A 12,281-nucleotide genomic window follows, 5' to 3' on the forward strand; every position below is an offset into this window, starting at 1 on the left:
GTACAGGCCAGATGTGTGGGAGGGTGAAAGGATTCACTATTGACAGAGGATTCACTAGAGACAGAGTGGGGAGCAGAACAAGCATATGGACCAAAATACACTGCTGAGGGGAACAGCTGGCAAGACAGGAGAGGTCTACCACGCCATGTGGGTATCTCCCCTAGCTAGCTGGGAATCGAACCTGCACTGCAGAGGCTGTGGACAGCTCCAGAGTGCTGCTCTCAACCTGCTGCACCACAGGGAGCCCCAAAATCCATTATTTTAAAGTTAAACATATAGAGGTCTCTCACCAAACTCCTGTTAATCAATTTTCTGTTTATTTTTCCCTCTTTGACAAAATGTAAGGTCACTTTTTTCAGTTATTCATCAGTATTTTTTCTTTCCTATATCTCTGCATTGGTACTTCTGAAGTCACTATTTGACTTCATCTTTTTTTTTAAAGATTTATTTATTCATAAAATAACTGGGGTACAGGCCAGAGGCATGGAAAGGTGAGAGAATTCACCATGGACAGAGTGGGGAGCAGAACAGGCAAAAAACCGAAAATACTGCTGAGAGGAGCAGCAGGTAAGACAGGAGAGGTCTGCTGCACCATGTGGGTATCTCCCTGGCCGACTGGGAATCGAACCTGCACCACAGAGGCTGTGGACATCTTCATAGTGTTGTGCTCAACCAACTGCGCCACTGGGGAGGCCCTTGACTTCATCTTTTTATTCTCTAAATTTTCTCTCTATCCAACAATCTGGCATTCATTATCTTCTGAATGTGCAAATTCAGAATTTTTACATGCAAATTTTTTACATGTAAGAGGTGTTAATAGTTAATTATGCAATACCATTTTCTTGTATTCCTTTTATAAAAATTCTTGTAATCTACCTAATTAATTATACTTAGTTTCTCATCCTCTTTTTGTGCCTATATCTAGCATGCTGGATCCAATCCTGGGCAATGTAATGTATACAAACATATACTAGAGTGATAAATGCTTTGATAGAAGAGAGCAGACTGATTTGACATGTGGCTTCTACTAATTGCATATCCTCTAACATTCCAGTAAAATTGCATGTGAGTTGGTTGAATCTTGATCCATAGTATGTGAATAATGGCTGAATTCTATGGGCTAGCATTCTGCATGCAGAATATATTTTTATACTGTTCTCTATAGTACGAAGTATAGTTTTGGCATTTTTATTATATTTCTTTTACTATATATATTTGAATAATAATGAGTTTGCTGTTTTAAATCTTTAGGAAAAAATCTTCCACCTCTATTACAAGCTTAAACAATTGTTGTGTTTAAACAATCATAGATATACATTTCACACTTCAATGCAAACACCTGATATTAAAACAAGATATTTACTTTGGTAGATTTATTAGCTCATGGGTTGGTCATCACCTTTGCACAATTTAGGATTATACCAAACTTTAAAAAATTGAGATATACCATTGTGTTCCCTTCCCACAACACCTGAGGAGGGAGATCTTATACTTTTTTTTTAAAGATTTATTTATTTATGATTACAAGAACTGCGGTACAGGCCAGAGGTGTGGAAGATGAGAGGATCCACCAGAGACAGAGTGGGGAACAGAACAGGCAGACTGACTGAAATACACTGCTGAGGGGAGCAGCAGGCGAGTCAGGAGAGGTCTGCTGCGCTATGTGGGTAGCTCCCTGGCCAGGGATTGAACTCGGTTGCAGACTCTGCGGACAGCATCACAACACTGCGTTCAACCCCTTGCACCACCAGGGAGGCCTGATCCTATACTTCTGATACACAAATGATAATGCTAACCAATGTTACAGCAAAAAGTAAATGCTTTTAAAATTATATATATATATATATATATTTATAAATATACACACACACACAAATGTAAATTTTATGTAGTGAGAGAAAAACATCAGTGTCTTCTCAACAGACATGTAAACATCGACATGACCAGCATTTACTCTCCATGTAAATAGAATACTCCAATAATGAAAGTCAGAAAGGAACTGGCAGACAAGGGATGTCAGTGTAGGGATATGCTACTCAATAAATACTTGTTCCATGAATGTGTCTATAGGCAAATGTATGAACATGTGAGAAAGGGCTTTTGGTGATCTCTCCTTTATGAAGGCATACTGAGAACAATTCTTATTTAAAAATAAAGCAAGCTCTTTGGAATTTACCATGAGAAATTCAAGTTGAAAATAAGTAAAAAGTGCTGTGTTTAAGTATGCAATAATTGCAAACTTTAATGAACTATACTCAGCGCTTTCCCTTAGTGTGTCAGGGAATATGGTGTTATTTTAGTGGATTACATATTTTAATGTCCATAAAATTTGAGATAATTTCATTAATTTGATTTTATCGTTAAGAATCTGAGGTTTAGAAATGTTAAAATGCCTGAGGTAACATAGCAACTAAGAGAATATTTACTACCTTCTGTTTCTGAAGACAATAATTAGTTCATTCTCATGCGTTTAGATTAAATTTTCTGAATCTCTATAATAGTAAAGTCAAATTTCAGATCAATTGATAAATTAATGATAAATGTCAGAGCATATGAATGACTGGTTTTGAAACCTGATTTATGAATGGTACTATCTACCATGGAGTAAGCTTGACGTATTGTCTGGCTGCACTTAATGGATTTCTTTATGATATAAGTAAAATAGGACCATGTGAATCATATCTGGCAAATTCATTACAGAAAAATAGATGCAATGTTCCCAAATTGTTTTCCATGTGTCAGTTTATAGAATGAATGGTGTTTTACATGGGAAAACTAAAGTCATTCAGTTCATCCATTATTCACATATTATTGGTTGAAAGTCAGTTTACGTGCCATTTTGTTAGAGCATTGGGAAAATGGTATAGCCTTAGAGTCAAGAAGGTGAAGAACTTCACTCAGAGCCATGTTGTAATGTACAGTTCAGCAAGCTTGAGTGCTTCAAACTCACATACACATTTTAGATCAAATCTGGGTAAACCTATTTTTGTTGCTGTCAATCTGTTGACAAGAAAGCCTTGTGATTTTTGTTTAAGAAAGTAAAAGTGCTTTCAAATGAATGCTTTTGTGATAAAGTGGACTGTTAAGTTGTCTTCTGAGTCTTGCAGTCTGACCATTAATCACATAAATATGGAACAAAAACATGGAAGATGCATGTTTCTAGGTGTAACAACAGCTAGCTTGTCACCAATGTCACTTATATATTCAACAAGAAATATGAAAGTAGCATAGTGTTATTTTGGCTCCAGGGAAGGTGTTGCTCATGCTGTTCATTAGAAAATGCGCTTTTAGATCATTTCTTCTGAGAGATCTGGCAGTTTATCTTTCACCTGCTGTTTCCCATTCCTCACTATCATGTCTGGAAGGACCTCTAGATAGTAGTTTAAGATTTCCTCATAAGCTGTATCTCAACTGCATCCTCCATAGGATTCATTTATCATGTCTGTGAATACAAAACTATTCTTAATTAAGACAAAACAAACAAATATTAAATGGATTCATAAATGTACACGTTTTACAAATCTTTGAAGTACTATATCTGAAAAAAAAAAGTGAGCCTAAGACTATAAAGACCATACACTTAGATTTTTTTTTGAACATCTGTGGTAACTAATCCTATTGCCAAACCTGAAAATCTATTAGAGACAGAATTCCAGAAGGATTTGTATTTTCTTGCTCTGTTTCTTAGATTGCTGCAGCATCTGTTTAGTCAAACAATTTAACTGTTTGGCTGCCTCAAGGGACTTAGTCCATTTACATTTATATTGAAAGAAACTCAAAAGGTTTGTGGATAGTTTATTAATCTAACCAGCTTTATTATATTTCCTTTATTCTATTAGAACCTGGACTATGAATTAGTTGCCCAGTAGAGACTGACCAATTATCCAGGTAAAAATAATGTCCCTCCCACGTGCCTTCCTGTCCTTCTGCTTTCGATTACCTTCATGCAGCATTTTAAAAAAGGAATTTTTCTAGAGTTTTACTGAATTACTTACTAACCACTGTACTCTGTCTGCATATTATCTGACTACAGTATCTAAAGTCACCCTCATCAGATATTTTCCATATTCCTTAAAATTATGGCCGCAGTTCCAGCTTTGATATATCTATTATCTTACAGAATGCACTAAAGCTTTAACATGGGTAGCAAATAATTATGATTTTTATTTTAATGTCTTTATGATAACTTGATGCCATACATGAAAACATATTTGAAGTCATGTATGAAAAACAGCATCTTCTTGAAACAATTTCCTTTCTGCTCCTTGTCCTTATATTTATATCTTTACCTGATACCTTCAAGAAAGATGACTAAATCAAAGCTTTTGCATGATTTAGAAGTCAGCTAAATCTTCAGGTAGACATTTTCTTACATTGTCTTATAAAATTTTAAACATAAATAAAATGTGAAAGAATATTGTAGTGAATAGTCACCTAGTTTTTACCAATTAGCTTTTATTTTACAACTATATATGTCTTCATCCTTTTAGCCAATCAGTAGTGCATATTATTTTTAGAGTATTTCAAAACTAATTTAGGGAAAAGTTATCAGACAAACTTAAAATATATTATACAAAGTATTTTGCCTTTTTGTTTAGAGAAAATTATAGTTTTATGCCCCCCTAAATATTTCAGAGGGTATATGGACACAGTTTTATTAAATATAGAATTTACATAAAATAAAATCAGAGATTTCAAATATATCCCACATTTTGAAAAAGGCATTCATCTATGTAGCACTCCCTGATATATGGAAAATATTACCATAACCATGAGGCTGCCTATTAGTGAGTTCCATCGCCCACAATGCCATTGTATATAATTTTTCACATCATAGGTTTGTTTTGCCTGTTATGGAATTTTATACAGATGGATCATATAATATATAGGAAGGCTTTCTCTACTCATTCTTATATTTTTAAGATAAATCCATGATTTCATTTATATCAGTAATCCATTGCTTTTATTGCTGGCTTGTTATATCTTATAGTTTTAGATTTTACATTTAGCCTTTATCTTTAATTAACTTTTATAATCTATATACAGTTAGAATGATGGCTAATATTTTTTCATGACTATCAATTTATTCCTGCATTATTTCTTGAAAGACATTAATTCTGACTGAATTGTTTTGACACTCTTGTAAAAAAATCAGAGGTCTCTAAATCATTTATTCTTAGGGCATTGATACATTTAATTGATAACTGTAAATGTATAGGGGCTCTTGAAATAAGGTAGTAAAAGTCCCCTAACCCTTTTGTTTTAATCAAGATTTCTTTAAATGCTTAAGATCCTTTGAATGTCCTTATCAATTGATTTTACAAAAACATCTAAAATTTTGAAATGTAACTATCAAATATGTGGTTAAATTTAGTCAAAAATTGGTAGGATAATAACATCATTTTTTCTATGAACTTGATATGTATATCTGTGGGGTTTTATCACAATAATGTTTCATAGATTTCAGTGTGGAGATCTTACATAAATAAATTTATTTCTAAGAATTTTTTACAAGTCATTTTTTTAAGGCTGTGGGTTTACACACTATATATGATTTGTACCTCCTTAGATGTATGTTATCACATCATACCACCCCCAAGACACCCATAGTTCTCCACCATATTTCATGATATATTTATTATCAGGATCCATTCTAACACTGTGGTGTTAATACATAGCGAATCATTTTTATATGCGTATTTTATATTGTGCTGTCATTAACATATTTTGGTAATTGTTTTGCATAATACTTATAATTTTTTTATGTAAATAATTTAAATGCAAATTAATGGGTTTGCTTCTTCCTGAGAATTCCTGTGTCTCTTTCATTTTTTTACTTGCCATAATGGCTAGGATATCTTATATAGTGTCAAATAGAAAAGATTAGAATATCTCCTTTTCTTCTCTTATTATAGACTAAGTCATTCAATAGTTTAATATTAAATCAGCTAGCTATTTTTTAAAAGATTTATTTATTCATACAAGACCTGGGGTACAGGACATATGTGTGGGAGGGTGAGAAGATTCACCAGAGACAGAGCAGGGAACAGAACAGGCAGACTGACAAAATACACTTCTGAGGGGAGCAGCGGGAGAGATGGGAGAGGTCTGCTGTGCCATGTGGGTATCTCCCTGGCCGGCCGGGATTGAACCCGTGCTGCAGAGGCTGAGGACAGCTTCACAGTGCTGTGCTCAACCATCTGTGCCACCAGGGAGGCCCCTAGCTAACAATATTTACTTGATATTCTGTTTTTAAGTGGATAAGACAAATGTTTCCTCATATTTCAAATAAATTGGTCCTTTCTCAGTTAAGAACTTATTTTTTTCAAGTAACTTCTTTATAAACATTAGAATGATTATATGGTTTTCCTCCTTTATTTTGATAATATGGTGGAGTAAAAATAATTATATTTCAAATGTTTAGGTAATGATAACCATGCTATTTGGGGAATAAACCACGATTGGTGTCAATGTATTTTCTATTTTATACATAGGAGGATTAGTTACTACTTCTTTAGCAAGTTTTTTCTATAGTCTGAGGAGTATTAGACTGTAATTTTATTTTTAATATCTTTGTCATGCTTTGGATTTATAATAATGCATCCATATATTTAAAAGTGCCCCCACTTCTATTTTCTTATAACATTGCTGTTAGTAGCTCAGTGTTTGGTTATTATTTGTTTCAAATAGTTCCCCAATGAAACCATCTGTATTAGAAATTAACTGATGGTTTCACTTATAGGAGGGGCATATGAAATTAGACAAGGGATCAGGAAAAAGAAAAAGACGAAACTGGCTGGCAAACGTTTTATAAATCAGAGACATTCAGCTGGGGAGGAGAAAGGAGAGGGATCAAAACATGGACGGGACTAGCAGAGCAGACTATGGTGATGATTCAGGGATGTCTCGTTGGTGGGAATTTTATGGGGATTACATCTGAGAGGAGAATGCATGACTGCAAAAGGCATATAAATAAATAAATAAATAAATAAATAAATAAATAAATAAATAAATAAATACTAAACTTGAAATGTAAAAAAGGAAAAAAAAAAAAAAGAGGGCCTCCCCGGTGGCGCAGCGGTTGATTGCTGGGTTGTGAAGCTGCCCGCAGCCTCTGCAGCGCCAGGTTTGATCCTTGGGCACCAGCGAGGGTCCCACATGGTATGCAGACCTCTTCTGCTGCCCGCTGCTTCCCTCAGCGGTGTACTTCGGCAGTCTGCCTGTTCTGCTCTCCGCTCTGGCTCTGGTGAATTCTCTCATCCTCCTGCACTTCTGACTGTACCCAGTGCTTGTATAAATAAATAAATAAAATCTTAAAAAAAAAAAAATTAAAAGTGGGTCTGATTAAAAAAAAAAAGAAATTAACTGAGGCTACCATTGGGAGAAGGGAAGAGTAGAGAGCAAAGGGGGAAGGAGGCCCAATTGAAGGTGGTGGTGCAGGACTGTGGGCACCTGGGCGGTGGTTGTGTTGTGTTAACACGCACAAAGAGGTGGGATCTGATATCTCTGAATCGTGTAAAGTGTTTTAAACTAATGTTACATCAATAAAAATACATGCCAAGTTAGAAATTAAATTTTAACCCTTTTTAAGGTAATTTTTTCAATTTTCGAAGAAAGTGCTTTCTTAGAAGTGTTTATCAAATATGTGCTATATTTTGTTTAAAAACTCCTATGATATAGTCAAATTAATGAACACTTTTAAGTAAGCTAAATTAAGTTAATTTGCATATTGGGAACATTTGACTTTTGTACCTGTATGGCAAATATGTGTATCGTTAGAAAAGCATAATAAAAATGAAGTTTGAAATTGGTTCTACTGAGATACTAAATAATAATGAATTATAAAATGATCGGTTTTAAACAGGTAAAATAATGTATGACTGAATTAAAGAAGAAAGGTGATTTTATTTGTTGAGAAACATTCAGAATTGCTGTGTTTAAGCAATATTATTAAGGTATCTATTTTCCATTTAGACAGTAAAATCTATTTAATAAGTAATACTCACGTGCCAAAAAGATCGATGTTTTGCCAAAGTTTTCAAACAGAATGTCGGAGAGCAATATATTTGTAAGAAAAAAACAGTGAGATTATTTGAATTGATAACTATTGAAGAGAATAAAAACCATTTTTAAAATGTTTCCACTAGGAAATTATTTTTGTGCTTTTTGAGGCATGTAAATTGTGCTGCCATCTGGCTTTTAATAATATTATGCCTCTCCAGTGACTCCATGAACAAACCATACTTTAAATCATTCAAATTAATTATAAACTGCAGTATTCTTCCTATATCCATTGAAAATGACTACGCCAACTTAAAGGTACATAGTCCTTAATGCAGAAAATTTTGAGCATTTTGTATTTATTAAAAATAAAATTCAACTATAATATATCATATATAGTGAGTGCTAATCATGTCTGTCACAAATTCCTAATATTCCTTGAAATAAAACACTCAATCTCAGAAGTATGTTCATCTCTTAGTATGTGAAGTTTGTATTTTACTGGTTTGCCCCCTAGAATCCATTCATTCACTGAAAAGTATATTTTTTTAATATTTATTTATTTATGCATACAAGAGCTGGGGTGCAGGCCAGAGGTGCAGGAGGTGAGAGGATTCACCAGAGGCAGAGTTGGGAGCAGAACAGGCAGATCTAGTGAAATATACTGCTGAGAGGAGCAGCAGGCAAGTCAGGAGAGGTCTGCTGCACCATGTGGGTCACCTCCCTGGCCAGGGATCTAGCTAGTGCTGCAGTGGCTGCCAATCGCTTCATTGTGCTGCAGCTTAACCCCGGCTTGCACCACCGGCTAGGCCCCTTACTGAAAACTATATTATGTAGTAATTTCACACTGTAAACAAAACAGATGAAACTTCTGCAGTTTACAATCTAGTGGTGATTCAGGCAATACTCATTTACACATTTAAGAAAAAGTGTAATTAAATAAAACTGACTAAGCCAAGGAAAAAGGATAGATTCCCTATATTGGTCTGTTGAGAGTCTCTTTTGAGGTTTACTTTTAGCTGAGCTTTGAAAGATGAATAAACGGTAAGAAGGAAGCAAAGTGAGAAGTGATTTTTAGTACAGGGAACAGCTTACAAGAATACAACACAATATAAAATAATGTATAGGAAATGCTGCTCTTGTTACTTATATTTTCTTTTTTTAAAAAAAAAATATGCATACAAGAACTGGGATACAGACAGAGGTGTGTGGGGGGTGAGAGAATTCACCAGAGATAGAGTGGGGAACAGAATAGGCAGACTGATGAAATACACTGCTGAGGGGAGCAAGGGGGAGTCAGGGGAGGTCTGCTGTGCCATGTGGGTAGCTCTCTAGCTGGGAATTAAACTCATGCTGCAGTGGCTATGGAGAGCTTCTTAGGTTTCATCTTTAACCCCTTGCACCACCAGGGAGGCCAGTTACTTATATTTTCAAAGACTGTTTTCTTGATTAATTTACACAATCTTTTTTTCAATAATACATTACATCTGTAATAAATTTTCTCAATATTAAATATGTAAGTATAGATACTTGGTTAGAATCAATATGAAAAGAACATTTCAAAATGAAAATTAAATTGGTTCATCTTAAATTTGAAAATATCAAACATTACATTTTATCTTGAGTCAGGTTAATTATCAAAATGGTTAGAGACATAAAAGATGAATCCTTAATGTAAATGTGAGTAAGTAGAATTATGGGTAGACATTGCTACAGTTCTATGTACCTAAATATCACTGACATTTTCCGTAAAGGTCTGTGTGAAATCTATTGATAAGTTGTGTAAAATATGCTAGGGTCAAATTCATGTGTCAGTAGTTCAAATTCAACAAAACTAAAAATTAAATCCAACTGCCACTTCCAATATGTATTTTCCTTTGGCTCCTAGCTAGTTCTTTCAAAGGACACCTCACATACATTATCAAAACATCAAGGTCTGGAATGACTTCTACTATTACGAACTTAAAATTTGGGGTGATTTAATTTCTGTATCAGTGCAAATCATCAATTTTCATTACAAGACCACTAAAGTAGTCTAACTCTTAACTCTTGCATCATTGCCTCTAGCTAGCAATTGCATGCTCACTAGTCTCCCACCACTGACTTCAGCCTCTTCAAATACACCACTCCTATTAGATCAAAGTAAGATTGCTAATAATATAAAGCATTTAATGTAGCATTAGCGTAAGTACTGTATTTGTTGATGAACAGAGAATTGCTCATGACCTTTAAATAAGAATGGACTTTTTTTTTAAGATTTATTTATTTATTTATACAAGCACTGGGTACAGTCAGAAATGCGGGAGGGTGAGAGAATTCACCAGAGCCTGAGCGGGGAGCAGAAACAGGCAGACTGTTGAACTACACTGCTGAGGGGAGCAGCGGGCGCAGCAGGAGAGGTCTGCGTGCCATGTGGGACCCTCGCTGGCAGCCGAGAATGGAACCGGCGCTACAGAGGCTGCAGACAGCTTCACAGCCCAGCACTCAACCGCTGCGCCACCGGGGAGGCCCAGGAATGGACGTGCTAATTGATTTTTTTCCCCTTGATTTATTATGAATTTATTGTTTGATCTCCCACAAAGTGTATGGTACTATTTTAATACAGATGTTCCCAGATCCCATAATTGCAGGAAAGCAAACCTTCCACAGTAAAGGAACTTGCAAATTGTTGTGGAATAACTTTCATATGATAAGTTTTGAAGTCTTGGCCTCCCTGGTGGTCTAGGGGTTAAGTCTCAGCACTGTCACACTATCACAACTACTGCACCCTGAGTTTGATCCCAGGCCAGAGTGTTAACCCAAAAGGCTCAGTTGACCTCTCCTGTCTTGTCTGCTGCTCCCCTCAGCAGACACAGAGAATTTTTATGAGATTCACTGTGAGAACCTTCTATCCACCTGAGATGAAACTCAAAACAACTATTGGAGACCTCCCAAGGACTGGGTCCATTTGGAGATTTTATATCCCAGAATTGTTCACAGTGAGATTCCAGAAATACATGTTATGTTTCCCTACCAGACAGTGCTTCTTGCAAATTGCTATTTTGACCAGTTGTGATTCTCTGTGATCTTTCCGTTTTGTGGGCATCAGTATTCTCTGAGATTCCTCTTGTCAGGCAGAACTAGGAAGAGGAGATTTTTCACTTTGTTCAGCTTTTTACTTGTTACACTGAAGTGACGACTTCCAGCTTTCACTTACCTACCTCTACACACTACCTGCGCCACTTTGTTTGCAAAGGCAACTTCCAGATTCAGTCTTCTGTTTTCTCTGAGGCACCAGAATCATTGAGTCCTAATTTCAAATTATTGGGAGAGTAAACCATCATCTCCTATCCTTTGTATAATCACAACACAGACTGGACACAATAAATAAATGCTTTATGACTTTTGCATCACATATAGGTGTGCATCACATTTTATATATTAATGCGAATTTCAAAATCATATCTTGGTTATCTGAGCCAGCAGATATATCTAGTATAAAGGTATCTAGTATATCTAGTATAAAGATATCAAAATATAAGCAAATACACAAATGTTTTATATATGCATTAATCAGTAACTTTCACTAGTAGTCAAATTAAATTAGGTTTAAAGGTCAAATACTAACTTTACATAAGTAAGTATAAATTGGGATCTGAGGCATGTGAGGAACAGGTGAGCACGTGGTAGGACAATTATGGCAAGTATGGATGAAGGGTTACAAATGCTCTTTAAAATTGTCCTACCTAGGATAGTAGTTTTCATTATCATGCTCATAAAAGTCTCTGCATGTTAATGAGAGAATTTTCGTTAACTATACTGAGTACTTCAACTTAGGCACGTTTAAAATGTCAAGTCACAAGAAGTCAGAAATATCAGTAAATCCACCAGTGTATCAGTATTCCCAAGTAGAGATACATTTCAGACAAGATACACAATAAATTATTAATATCTCACTTGACTGAAATAATTCACCCTAAAGTAGATCTAATTTGGATATTTTTAAATAAATTATTTAAATTAAGTAAGGCGTTTGTTATAATATTATGCTTTAACAGCTTTGAAGAAATAAAACAATTATAGTGAGATTTAAGTTTCCATTGAGATTACATAACATATAACTTGAGGTTTGTAAGCAAAATTCTCTTTTTAGTAGTTACTCCCGCTGACCTAAGACAGTCCCAGTACAACAGATGGAAATAAATAAAAGCAGCTGAGAACAAGTTTCTGCTGCAGTATAATATTAATATATGAGAAGAGAATAGATGTATTTCCAGACCTCGGGCTCTCTTCGTGAATGT

The 12,281-nt window shown here is 35.0% G+C and overlaps 1 protein-coding gene across 9 annotated transcripts in view; it reads left to right on the forward strand.

The window, feature by feature from the left end:
* Window positions 1-12,281, forward strand: part of LOC119243609 (uncharacterized) — a 782,255-nt gene that overhangs the window by 587,925 nt on the left and 182,049 nt on the right. The window contains exon 11 of one of the 9 annotated variants that reach the window (XR_008551539.1): window positions 3,840-3,871. The exons of the other annotated variants lie outside the window; for them this stretch is intronic. The gene's annotated coding sequence lies outside the window, so the exon portion shown is untranslated. Of the gene's footprint in view, window positions 1-3,839; window positions 3,872-12,281 lie in introns of those variants that run through there. 9 annotated transcript variants of the gene reach the window in all.

This window comes from Talpa occidentalis, unplaced genomic scaffold, assembly GCF_014898055.3.
Source record: "Talpa occidentalis isolate TD23 unplaced genomic scaffold, MPIMG_talOcc4v2.1 talOcc4.13, whole genome shotgun sequence".
Lineage (NCBI taxonomy): Eukaryota > Metazoa > Chordata > Mammalia > Eulipotyphla > Talpidae > Talpa > Talpa occidentalis.